Below are 13561 nucleotides of genomic sequence, written 5' to 3' on the forward strand. Positions count from 1 at the left end.
TGTCCTTTTAACTTCAAAGCCTTGGTTTTCAGTAGCATTGACTCTTTCATTGAAACCAAAAAGCTAGCTGCAAAAAACCCAGTTCTTTCTTTCCTTTGCATCTTGAAGCACCTTATAACCTTATAACTCTCAGTTTTTTCCTCAACCACACATTTTAGATATATTCATCTGCTACTATTTAAATGGTGTATCAGTTATCAAAACAGTTATTGTCGGAAATGAAAACATCACTCAAGAAGACATTTTTATCACAGGAATTTTCTCAAACAATGACAATTGTAATTATTCCCATCTTAACATATCTTTAACTACATTCCATATCTTAACCCAATTATTTTGAAATAACATATGGTTCATATTTGTCATAATGATACCCAAACATTTTACCTTCTCAGTCTTAAGGCCTGTTTTACTTATCAGTTCTGTTTGATCTTCTATTTTCATATTTTTGTTAACATCTTCATCTTCTGTTTATTAATTTTAAAACTTGCTAATATACAATTTTTAAAATTTCTCATTAATATTTCAATCCTCTTTCAGGGATCTTTCAGAACTAGCAACAAATTATCCTCAGAAACCCTTAATTCATAAATTTCTTTTTAAATCTTTAGTCCCACGATCCTCTCATATTGTCTTTTCTCTTTTCAATATTTCCAGAACTAAAATAAACAATAGAACTGCAATGTCTTTATCAAGTTGTGTTTCCTTCAGAAAGCTTTTGGAAAGATAGCAGTGGGAGACTAGGCTGAAAAAAAAAAAAAAAAAAAAAAAAAAAAAAAAAAAAAAAAAAACAACCCAGCCCCCCCCCCTCACCAGCCATACCGCCACGTTTTGAAAGCTCCGGTGAGCCCAGAAGCCAACATCTAAGCAGCGTGGACAAAAGCCAGAAATATAGTCTAAAAGTTCGCTTTGGGAGGGTAGTTAAGAAGCAGCCAAGTTGTTAAGGAAACAAAGGAAAAAATACCACCTGAACCAGGCCAAAAAAGTGGAGCTTGAGTATATGGAACACCCTGCTCCCAAAAGTCCCATTAACAGCTACCAAGCTTGTAAGTTAATCAAGCAAGAGTAGCAGCCGGTCCTCTGAATGAAAAAGCAAGGATTTTGAAGGTAAATTGGCTCCTGAATCCTGCCCGCTCTTTGAGTCATTTTTGAACCCAAACTTGGCGGCTTCCATCCCTCTATTTCGGGGTGTACAACTATGGCTCTTTTTTGACCTGTGGATTTCAACTGTCAGAATTCCTGAGGCAACCATGGTGGCTCAGAGATACTGGGAGGTGTAGAAAACAGATCATAAAGGGGCTATAGTTGTCCACCCCTGCTTTAGCTAGGACTGGTAGCTAATTGAGCAGGATGTGGGTACGTGTGGATGAATGTGTGTGTGTGCATATAAGAAAGAGGAAATATACATTATAACCAGTAAAGTTGTGCTGATACTTTAAATTTGCTGGGTCTCTGTGTATTCCAAAGAATCTGTTGTGTCTCAATGTTTCCATGAAAATGATTTGAGTGTGTCCTTAATTATTTTCCCAGCTGTTGATCAAAGCTGGGTGTCTAATATGCTTTAACTGCACCTATCTGGAAAGTCCAGGTAGAAGGTAAGGTGGACCTTAGAAGATCTGCATGCTTCAATAGGCTAGTTCAGAAGTGTGACTATCAGCTGAACATGGAGGAAGTATGTGTGATAGCTCAGCTTTATGAAGGCTGGGGTGGACTGGATTGGCTGAGATTTTCTGGGGCATTTCAAGCAGTCCCAAAGCTGCATGATTTGGGGGCTGTTTGCAGCCCCAGAAGGCAGAGTGCAGGGCAGTCAAAAAACAGACTTGGAGGCAAGCACTCCTTCCCTTATTGAGATTCCTAGCTAGAAGGGACCAAGCCCAGAATGCTTGGATGGCGGTGAGAATTGCTTAACAACTTGTGATTCCTGATTCCTGACTGCCACTGGGGTGGGAGGTGTGTATGACAGCCTTCCCAGCCCCACTTGTGATTGTAAATCCACTACTTGTGGTTTCATATCATATCTAGAACATCAAATAGTTTGAGTTTGTAGATGGTAGATGAGCAGAGTGTGATTGTGCACAGTTTAGTTTCATGTTCACATGAAAGTGTTTTATGATTTTCTTTAGGAGAATGCAGCCTGCAAGGGAAGAGTAGAGAAAAAAAAGTGGTAATGCAATTTTGAGGGCCATTGCATTGTTCATGTAACTGAAATCCTGATTTGGCATTAAGTCTGAAAGGGACCAATTTATCAGTTCTCATTTCATTAAGTGTTCCATTCAGGTTTTTATAGGTCTCCTGCCAAAGATTCATTCTTTTGTCTTAAAACAATGTGTTATGAAAATTGTAGGTGTCAGAAGGAATTTAACAAAAGATAGCTAAGAAACAAAATGCATAGTGAGAGAATGAAAATTTACTAACAATTGACTGCAATAATAAGTTCTGTGGGTAATATACCTGGATTGTTAAATAATTCAAACATACAGTACTATGGTACTAAAGTTTTTATTGACATGCTGGCAAAGAAACACAGGCATTCTTTTTGCCATCTGTTTATAATGCTATATAAAGAAAATGATGCTGGTTGCTGTGGAAACAAACATTTCCAAAACCACAAGTTGCTGAAATGTCTCACCTTTTGAAATCTTGAGTTCTCTCAGGGATGAACACATCTCTGGGAAATATATCAGAATTTTCAAGTTACTTTTCCACAAACTATTAACTGTAAAGGGTTCAATATCTACATTGTGTGAAAAATGTAATCCTTGTTCACAGTTAATAGATTGCTTGATATTGTGAAAACAATAGCACTTTAGTTACTAAAATTGTCATCTGCTTTTGTACACAATAATATATGGATGATGGGATTGGGCAACAGACTAAACATATCATAATATAGGTTTAACAAATTGGAATTTCTGCATAGGTGCTTTTTTTTTTAACCTGTTTACTTTTTTTCTTTTCTTTTAGCTTCTTCAATAAACATCATGTATCTTGTGCTCCTGGTTGCTTCATATTATAATCTGGATTGGTAGGGTCAAATAAGAGATAAAAATGGTTGAAAATGTTTAAATTTAGGAAACTACAAGATGTAACTCAGCCATAGTAAAGTCTCAGAACTCAGTATTTCTTAGTGAGATATCTTAAGTGACAGGTGTATTAATTAAGCAATTTTCTAAGCCACCCCTTAAAATTTCTGAAAGACACAACTGCTTTAACAGTGCAAAAAAGATGGTTTATACCAGGGGTCTCCAACCTTGGCCACTTTAAGCTATGTTGGCTGGAGATTTCTGGGAGTTGAAGTCCACAAGTCTTAAAGTAGCCACTGTTGGAGATCCCTGGTTTATACAGTATATGGTAGTAAAACAGACAATGATAGCATGGATGAAAAATTTCAGATATAACATTCAATTAGAGGATTGGGAAAGACTTTGGAAGAGAAATTATAAGTTAACAATGGCAGCCTTGTATAGGGAAAACCTTTACAAAATGTTTTACCGTTGGCATCTAGTACCATTAAGATTGGCCAAGATTTTCTCCAGATGAACTGTTCAGAGCATCCATTGTTTGGGATGATGCTTCTGTCGCTCGTTTGATAGGCTGGGCTTTAATTGAGAGGACGCTCCTCCTCCTCCACGGGATTCCTCCCTAGCGCCCCCAGTTTTTGCTCAGCCTTCGTGGATATAGGCAGCTTAATTTCCTTTCCCTTGGCCGGAATAGCAAAGGCTTCAAAAGGAGTCAACAAAAAGGTTTGCTTTTAAACTCTAAACATCTCCTTTAAGGCTTTTAGTTTCAATGAGTCAAGCAGCTCCCTACGATATATAACTCGAGCCAAGGGAGCTCACTGTAGTTTCAGATAATGATCTCTCATTCCCAGGACGATCGGAGGTGATAACGCCTCAGCCGCATGGCTAACAACTCACATTATGATCTTTTCAAGCCGAGCCACTACGATCGCCTCCGCCCGCACCCGACGGGAGAGACTCCATTTTAAAAGGGTCCGAGGCTTTTTTTCTCTCCTCTGGGAACACCGTCTGGGGTGGGGGCATCAGCACCCATCTGCCCCACCGCGCCTTTTTATTCAAGGGGAAACTCTGCAGTATCGACTACCCACAAGGCGTGGAAGTGCTGCTGAGCCGATTTAACTCATTACGCGCCTAAAGAGATAACGGTGCCATTGCAGACTCACTAACCATGCGGTAGTGATCTGCATTTTATTTCTGGAACTGTGAGTGGCTTTTCTTTCCCCAAGCAGGGGTCTCCTTCCTGGAACCCAAGGGAAATCACCCTAATACATATGTATGTGTATGTAGATATTCAGATATAATTATTCTATTTTGGACCCTTATTCATTAAAGAGGAAACTGTTGGCGTATGCCCTCATAGAATTAAACAGCAGCACCACAGCGAGCACCAAGGCCCATGTCCGCCTGTGCAGGAAGCTGTCGCAGGCCTACATCTTATTTCAACAATTACTCCTTTCTAGGCCTATGAGGTGTTCCTAATTTGGCTAATTCGGAAATAATAATATTAATAACAAAATAATAATAATGATAATAATACTAGGAACAAGAATAAGAATTCAGTCTTCTTACATAAGATTATGCAAAACTGGGGAGCATTGTTTTAGGGTTCCCTGGCCATTGCTGGTTCAGGCCCCAGGGCATGCCAACCGCCCAACATTTCAGCCTCATTAACAGTAAAATTTAATAAGCGGTCACAATGGCAAGTGGCAGTAGCTCAAGAGCCATGTCAAATTCTCAAAACAAATTGAAGCATTCTAAGGATGAAGAAAATTCTCAAACCTCATCTCCTCCAGGCCTACTTCGGCTCCAATTCCCCTCTGCAACCACCCCTGAATCTGTCTGTGTAATCCAGATGGAGCGCAGCTGCACAAGATCAGGTAGCCCATCTAGATCAGTACAAGTGACTTGAAGTGACTCTGTGGCCACATTGCTCCAACAGCGGCCAGATTCTGTCAAGATAATGACTTACCGGAAAAGATCCCCACAAAGATGTGAGTGTGGATGGAATTAGCAATACGCCAATGTATCTCTGCAGGGGTGCAGCATACTGCTCTGAACAACAGAGCACTCCTTCTGACTGGAATTCCCTATAACTCCGGTCACTAAGCAGGACAGAGCATCCTTACCCTCAGGTATCACTCCACAGGAGATTCTGTAGTTTCAGATATACTCCTGCAAGGTATATAGAAGAAGCAAGGGCTATTGATCGGGTGGAGCCAGAGGACTCAGAGTTCTCCTGCTCAAATTCTCAAATTCTAGTTAGATTTGCATAGGCTCACATTAAGAAGTGATGGTTGATGCTACATCTTGATGACTGAAACAACGCCAGCATCATTTTGTTTATAAGAATTCCATGGCATTATCTGTTGAGAGGCCACTTCCCTTCACAAGGATCTCCGTGAGGGTCCAGGGGACATTTATGCCGATTACGGACCTCTTTCTGAGGTTGACTATTAGGCTTCCTTTTTCAGTTGGCAGCCCTCACAGAATTCTAGCAGCATAGTAACAGCGAGCACCAAGGCCTATGTCCGCCTGGGCAGGAAGCTGTTGAGGGCCAGTGACTGCAGGATCACCCAGTTGCAATACAGGTCCTGAAAGGTGTTCTCTATTTGGCCTCACAATTTGATTCCATATTCAGTCATCTAATTATGAGTTTGGTAACAGCACAACAATTTATGTTAGTAGCTGTGCACAGATATAACAAAACTATTATCAATAATAACAATATTAATGATATCAATATTATGAATAATAACATAATAACAAATTGAATTTACCAAAAAAAGGGGGGGAGAGCAAATATCAAGAGGTTTATATCATGCCTCTGTTTATATCAGTCCTCTGAAACAGTCAACAGTCCATTAATATCTCGTACACATATAGATATATAGATATAGATATCTCACCTTGTGGGCTTTAGGTCAGAATCTTCAAGGGCAACCAAAAATACCCCCAGAGGACAATAAACCAACTCAAAGTAGGTAAAAAAGTCCTAGAGAGACCTCTAAGGCAACAAAGGATGGCAAGAGACACCAAAATGCGTTAGATGAGCATATCTTAAATTTAAAAAAAAATGCATGAGGGAGGTTGAACAGAAGTCTCAGTCCTCTTCCCCAGCCAGGCTGGTCCCAGTTCCAGAGTGCTCGCTTCAGCAGCACATATACTAAAATTGGAATGATACAGAGAAGATTAGCATGGCCCCTGCGCAAGGATGACACGCAAATTTGTGAAGTGTTCCATATTTCACCTTGCCTCCATCCCTGGATCTCTCAACGCCATCCAGGAGAGCCTCAGAGGGACCAGTTCAACCCAGGCCTTCAGCAGCGCTACTTGCCAGACAGACAGTTGTGGGACCACACCAGAATTCCTCCTCACAGAGGATATTCCTGACAAATTGAAGGCCTGGAGGGACATGGCAACTTGAAGAGGCATCGCAGCCGGGGCACAGTAGAAGTTGATGGCTAGGCAGCCTCCACAATCTGACCTCGATTCTCACTTGATTTAGTTACTATGCAGAATAGATCTTCATTATCAGCAGGTACCTCCTTCAGGGGAGTATTATATAATCCAGTTACACATTCACATGATGCACAGAATGAGGGAGAACTAGAGACCAGATGGAACAGGTTGAGGAAGGGTCTACTCACAACAGTGACCAAAATCTGTCAGAGGCGGATCCCCTAAAAAGGGGGGCATGTCAAACATTGAAGGCATTAAGCCAGACCACCGACCTTCAGGTCTGTTTTGCCCTCAGACTTTTTTCAAGTCTCTGTTGTTTCAGAAAAAAAAAACAAAAACTACTGCCTGCCTTGATATTCCATTCCTCTCAGCCCAACAATCGTTACTGTAAGGGGCGGGGTCAGATGATTTAATCTTCTCCCAACCAATAATGTAAGAGGAAGTCATAACTGTCCCACAGAGGTTCTTGGACCTTGTCCAGAAACAAGGGGTCTCTTCAGTGGCGTATACCCCTCTTACAGGATATGATAGCAAATTTTTAATTTGGTTTTCTCATTCTGCTAAATTTCTCATCACGATAGTAGATAAAACAATAATGGCAATTATCATCCTTCTCTGCAATTCCAACGGAAGCAGAAGTGGCTCTCAAGTCAAAGGTTATACAGGGTCGAGTTGTCCCCATGTAGGGCATGTCGATCTGATGTGAGGGCCGTAAGAGCGGAGTCGGCCGCATCCCCCTCTTTTTTTATTAGATCGTCTCTCAGGTTGCTCCGCCATCTGAGGGAGATTATCTCAAATTCCAATATCAGGGCACACAAGGACACCGCAAAACTCTATTAAATTATCTTCTCAAGCCAGGGCATCTCAGGTTACTCCTCGCCTACTGCTATGGCTCAGACATTGGCAAGCAGATATCACACAACTAATGGAAGCTTGCTTCCTCCCCAATATAGGGAGATAATTTGGTTGGTGGTGCCCCTGACCTATCTCTGATAGAGACTAGAAGCAGAAAATAAGTTCGTCTCTTTTCATAGACCCCAAAATAGTCCTTCCCAGCTTTTTGGAGGGTTCCTTCTTTCCCTCTACCAGGGACCGTCTGGATGCATGAATCACCAACAGTCAGATAGTTTCCGATCTGGTGATAGATACTGAAGGGGAGGGCAGAGCAAAAGAATCTCTTGAGGAAAATGAAATAGAGATTTCCGAGGCACAACATAGGCCTCATGACTGTGCCCCTATTGGTGGAAGGCTCAAGCCTTTCACGGACAGATGGGATGCCTCTACCTCTGTTTCCTGGGTTAGAGGTATCAGAAGATTAGGCCTGGCTATCGAATTTCCATCCTCTCCCCGGAACCTTTGCATTACTTGCCTTCTCTCTGGGGATCCTGTTAAAGGGAGCATGATGGAGACAGCTATTGTTCATTTATTGGAGATCCAGGCAACCAACCTGTGGCACCAGATCAGCAGGAGCAATTTTAGTTTTAAAATAACTTAATTGATCCATAGTTCATAGGAGGCTTAAGATGAGTATACTGAACTCCATACTTCTGAGCTTCAGAAGGGGCGATTTTCTACCCTCCATTGACTTAATGGAGGCCCATCCCCACATTCCAATTAGATCCTCACATAGCAAACCTCTTAGTTTTTGTTATAATACTCAACGTTTTGAATACATTGCACTGTCCTTTGGGTTGTCATCTGCCCAAGGTTCTTACGAAGGTTCTCACGGCTCTGGCTGTTCATCTCAGGGGAACACCTGTTAGATGGCAGTGTTATTTATATGACATTTCATTATTATCTTGTTATATAAACAGGCAAAGGGGAGGCCTTAGCATCGGTCATCACTAGGAGAGGCTTGCAGTCCATCTCTCATCACACACGCATATGCCATTTTCTTGCACGGGGCTACAATCTTACAGCCTCCTGTAGTGCATTGATATCACATGTGGGACCTCAACAAGGTCCTTACCGCACTCAAGAAAACTCCCTTTGAGCCCATGTAGACCATGCGTCTCCATTCCTAACATACAAGGTGGGTCTCTTGGTTGCCATTACATTGGCCAGTTACATCTTGGATCTAGTAGCCTTGTCAATTAGACAGGAGCTCTGTATTTTTCACACAGACAAAGTGGTCCTTAGTCCAGATCCATCTTTCACCCATAGATAAATTAGGGTTTCCACAAACCATAGGAACTGATACTCCCGTACATTTGTCTGAAACCGACATAAAATCTGGAACAGCTCATCTGGAGAAGGGGCGTTGGTACTTACCTGACACGCCCTTTCTCTGTGAGCTGTGAAGAGCATCCATCTCCACCCTTATTCGTCTGGTGGAATGCTATTCCGGCCAAGTATTAGAAAGGGTGAAGGAGAAGAAATATTTCATCACTTCGACTTCGCCAAAACTAGGAAGGAGTCCTGTGGAGGAGAAGGAGCGTCCTCTCAATTAAAGCCCAGCCTATCAAACGAGCGACAGAAGCATCATCCCAAACAATGGATGCTCTTCACAGCTCACAGAGAAAAGGGCGTGTCAGGTAGTACCACCCCTTCCGACCCGGCGGCCCTCTTAGGGGCCCCGCCACGGGCCGCGCCCGCTCCCCAACCCGCCTTGGCTGCAGCCTAAAGGCCCTCCCCCGCGGGCGTGTCAGGTAAGTACCAACGCCCTGAGTTTCTTTTTAAACACGGAAAACAGGCCGGCCCAGCGCCCCCCGGCTGCTGGTGCTGGCCCCCCCCTTGGGCCCGGTTCTCTGTTGCTGGGGCGGCCGGGCCCACCTGACGCACAGGAACTAAAAATATCAATTTTTGGCCTTCCACCCCGCCTCCCCCGCGGCCCGGGCCCACCGCCCCCGGCCGGGCCCCCAGCCTTTGGGGCCGGGCGGCGGGGAGCCCCCTCAGGCCCCACCCACCCGTGGTGGGGCCCTGTCCAGGCCAAGGGGTGCCGGGGGCCCCCACGGGGGGGCGGGCCCGCCAGCACCGAAGGGACCGACACCCACAGTGAGCGCCTAGAAGGGCGATGGTAAACCAACGCCCTTCTAAGCTACCCCTTAAAATTTCTGAAAGACACAACTGCTTTAACAGTGCAAAAAAGATGGTTTTTACACAGTATATGCAAATAGAAATTGTAGAGCACTCTTTAAAATACTTTGCACAGCTCTCATATAAGAGCTGTCCAGAAATCCAGGTTCAGAAGGTAACTATAGGAAACATATTCAAGAAGCGGCATCATTGACTAGGTTTATACAGCTTCCCTCCACAGGTAATGTAGAGTCATTGTGAAAACATGTTTTGGATAAGGAGTTCCTAACAGTTCCAGTTATAGCACTTAGACTTATATACCACTTCACAGTGCTTTACAACCCTCTCTAAAAGGTTTACAGAGTCAGCATATTGCCCCCAACAATCTGGGTCCTCATTTTACTGACCTCGGAAGGATAGAAGGATGAGTCAAACTTGAGCCAGTGAGACTCGAACTGCCAAAGTGGTGGCAGCCAGCAGTCAGCAGAGGTAGCCTGCAGTCCTGCATTCTAATCACTGAGCCACCATGTTCAGACAAATGGTTGTCCAATCTCTTAAAAACTTAAGGGGCGTGCATAAGTGCACCATCGTGCCTCCTGTCCCTGTCCTATTGTCCCCATTTATTTGTACCTATTTCCTGTATTCTTACTCATGTTTATACTTATACCTATTATCTTGTAAGCAATTGACAAAATAAATAAATAAATAAATAAAATAAACTTCCTGTATTGGAGCATTTTCTACATTTTTTCAATATTCATTCTTTCATGTACTTATTGAGTATTATTCTACCAGCATTTGTGTGCCTTAAAATTTCTTAATCTTTAATTAACATTCTACAAAGGCACAGAAATTCATTTATACCCTCTATATTTTTAGACATATGTTATAGGTAATTTGCAATTATTCACTTTATTTTCCTTGTCACATGCAACACATTTAATGTATTCTGTAAATGCTGCCATTAAAATTATATTGTATTTTAAAGTGTGGATGCGAATTGTTAATCATGTTTTAATTTCTTCCTTGAATTCTTCTAGGAAAATTTTAAAGTATGTGTTTAATCTTTACACTGTACACTGATTTGTCTGATGATCCATAGATATGATTGCTAAAATGTAATTGTTGAATGGCCTTTGTATAAATTATCCTCCAAAGTTTGTCCCTCTTTTTTGCCAAAAATGTTTCAATGAATAGAAACCACTGGAATTATAGGTTTATGTCTTATCTCTACTTGAGAAGAGAAATAGCTGAACATTGGAAATTTAAGTACTGTATGCAGAGCTTTCATAAGAATGCTTATGTTTGGTTGATTTATTCTCTTAAACAGATGGACAGCAGTAGGAGGTGTAATTCTTTTAGCATAAAAATTATTATCCAGTGTTACTGTTTGTGTGGGTGGTGCGAGTCTTTGTATCAGCATGGTAGGCTTGTTTCTAAGCTGGGCTTCCCCTCTTCATAGCAAGTCAAGAACATTAAGAGTTCTGCTTTTACAGAGCAATTTGTTAATTTTAAAACTTATTTTTGTCACAAGAATAGCATGGAGAATAATTGTATTTTCCCTCCTATTGTTTAATTGCTCGAAAACCTGGATTTGCAGTGGAGAGTTGTCTAGATCTAATTCAATTTTAGCTTGAAGGCGTAGCGTTTAATAATAATCAGCTGGACAAACTAGAATAAGCTATATTATAATCTTGTGAATTTATATTTATACTTGTGGTAATATTTTGCCCAAGGTTTTAGGAAGGAATCTGACTCTAATGTTCAGTTGTATGTGTGTGCACGCCCAGTGTGCTACTTCCAGCCGCTTTTTCCCCTAGAGGAACCTGTCTTCTGCTACATACTCATCAAGAATAATTGCACCATCTGGAAGACTTTTATATACCTGTGACATGGGTTGAATATCTCTAGGGACATGGATTCAGGTAGAATGTGAATATGACCCCTGAAGCCATTTCAAGTGATTGCCCGTAGCTTCTGATTACTAAAGGAGGATTACTGTAGGGTTTATTTGTTTCAAATCCCTTGCAATTAACTTTAGTGAAGACCAACTCCATGTCTTTAATATAAGTCTGTTTATGGCTTTGGGTGGCTAGAATTTTTTTTAATTCTTAGCTCACAATTTGGAAAGGAAACATAAATAATCTTAGGGAACACTAGATGATTTAGATCATATGCAAGGACATTATATGAATTTGTGCCTATGCTCTTGCTTAATAGCGTCCACTATTGCTCTACATGGATTTGCTATGAATTAGCTATTTTCTCACAAAAATGAAGTATACAGTGATTGGTGCTTCACTGTCTCTATATTCTATTTTTATGTATTTTCTGTCATATGGTAATTGACTTCATTTACATTTTCATTCAGTCTCAATGAAGATGGATGTGTTGACAGAACTTTTCTTCTAACTTTAGAATTTTGAGCACCTAGTTTGAATACTGATTTCATTTAAATCAGATGTACAATTTGCAAAATACCTTCAGGTTTAACTACTTAACTATACAATCTCTGATGCCATAGTATATTAATTTTATTTGCATTTTCACATCCTTCTGTATATACTACATTAAATGAACCTTCCTCTTGAATATAATGCCTCTGATACACAAACCGTTGCTTTAGTAGTTTTATAACAGTGAGAAATACTAAATACAAATACAATGAGTCAGAGATCAAATATATGTCAAGAAGTTCTAATAAACAGAATCAAATGTGAGAAATTCATATTGATTTTTCCAGAACTACATTTTATTCAGTTTTATTTTTTTGGTTTAAAGACAATTGTCTGCTGCATCTGGCTAGTTTAACATTGTGATTTCATAAAATAAAAGATTTCCAAAATTAATGTAGTGTTCTTGGCAACAATTAAAATAATTTGTCATTGCCTTTTTGAATTTTTGTTTGGTTTTTCATTCTAGCAAATAGCCCTGAGACTTCCTGTTGGTCTCCATGACTGATTCTAGTTAGCTTTTTTGGGATCAACTAGTTATCTAGGTTATGCTAATTTATTATAGTATTATATAGTACTTCACGAAAGTATTATAGTGAAGTACCCGTGCTTCACTACGAAAGTATGTGATTGGGCTTAGTTTTTGGGGAGGAAAATAAGGGGGACAGAATTCTGCCTCTGCCTACCAACATCCATCAATATTCATCTGACTATCGTACTGTCAGTGTGTAAGAGAGTTGAGGGCTGTTTGGAAACTGAAACAGTATTTGCTGTGTGAGCAAGGAGATGGCAAGGAGCCTGGGCATGGCTTAGGTCAACTGTTCTGCACTAAAGCTGCTTGAAAGTAAAACTAAAACTGAAACTCATCTCCTCTGCTTGTGTTTTGCATTTGGAACAGATTTGTTTTCAGGTGGGGAGGGGGAGTAGAACACCTTAGCATTGAAACCTATTAATAATATATGAAATACTAGTGCTCTGATGGTCATTTCAAAAAATCCTTTCTAGAAGCCAAGAGGAACATACGTGCCAAATTTCAAGTTTGCAGGCTTTACAGTTCTGGAGATTTTGTGATGATGCGTGGGTGGTATTTCACTTTTATATATTCATGCATCAAAATGAACATATTATTGAGTCTGTCATCTGCACCTCTATAACTGTCTGGTTTAGTTCTGCAACCCAACAGGACAGACACAGACTTCAGAGGATAATTAGGACTGCAGAAAAAACAATTACTACCCACCTGCCTTCAATCGAGCACCTGTATACTGCACGAGTCAAAGAGGGCTGTGAAAATATTTACAGACCCCTCACATCCCGGACACAAACTGTTTCACCTCAAAACAATGCTTTATAGAGCACTGCATGCCAGAACAACTAGACACAATAACAGTTTTTCCCCAAAAAATCATCACTGCTAAATAAATAATTCCCTCAACACTGTTCAACTATTACAAAGTCTGCACTACTATTACTGTTAATCTTCTCATCACTCCTTATCACCCCTCCCCTCCCACTTGTGACTGTATGACTGTAACTTTGTCACTTGTATCCTTACGATTTATATTGACTGTTTCCTAGTATGATTTGATTGCTTATTGTACCCTATGACTATCA

At 40.9% G+C, this 13561-nt stretch overlaps 1 protein-coding gene and 1 non-coding gene across 6 annotated transcripts in view; both read left to right on the forward strand.

Annotated features, from left to right (window-relative positions):
* The window catches only part of PDSS2 (decaprenyl diphosphate synthase subunit 2), an 89344-nt gene that overhangs the window by 6934 nt on the left and 68849 nt on the right, over positions 1-13561 (forward strand). The gene's annotated exons all lie outside the window — the stretch shown is intronic.
* LOC113411567 (U6 spliceosomal RNA) lies at positions 6160-6266 on the forward strand. The gene has a single exon (XR_003370807.1). It is a non-coding gene; the product is annotated as a U6 spliceosomal RNA (small nuclear RNA).

This window comes from Notechis scutatus, chromosome 1 (genome assembly GCF_049901735.1).
Source record: "Notechis scutatus isolate UNSWTSFEM ecotype Mainland chromosome 1, rNotScu1.2, whole genome shotgun sequence".
Taxonomy (NCBI): Eukaryota; Metazoa; Chordata; class Lepidosauria; order Squamata; family Elapidae; genus Notechis; species Notechis scutatus.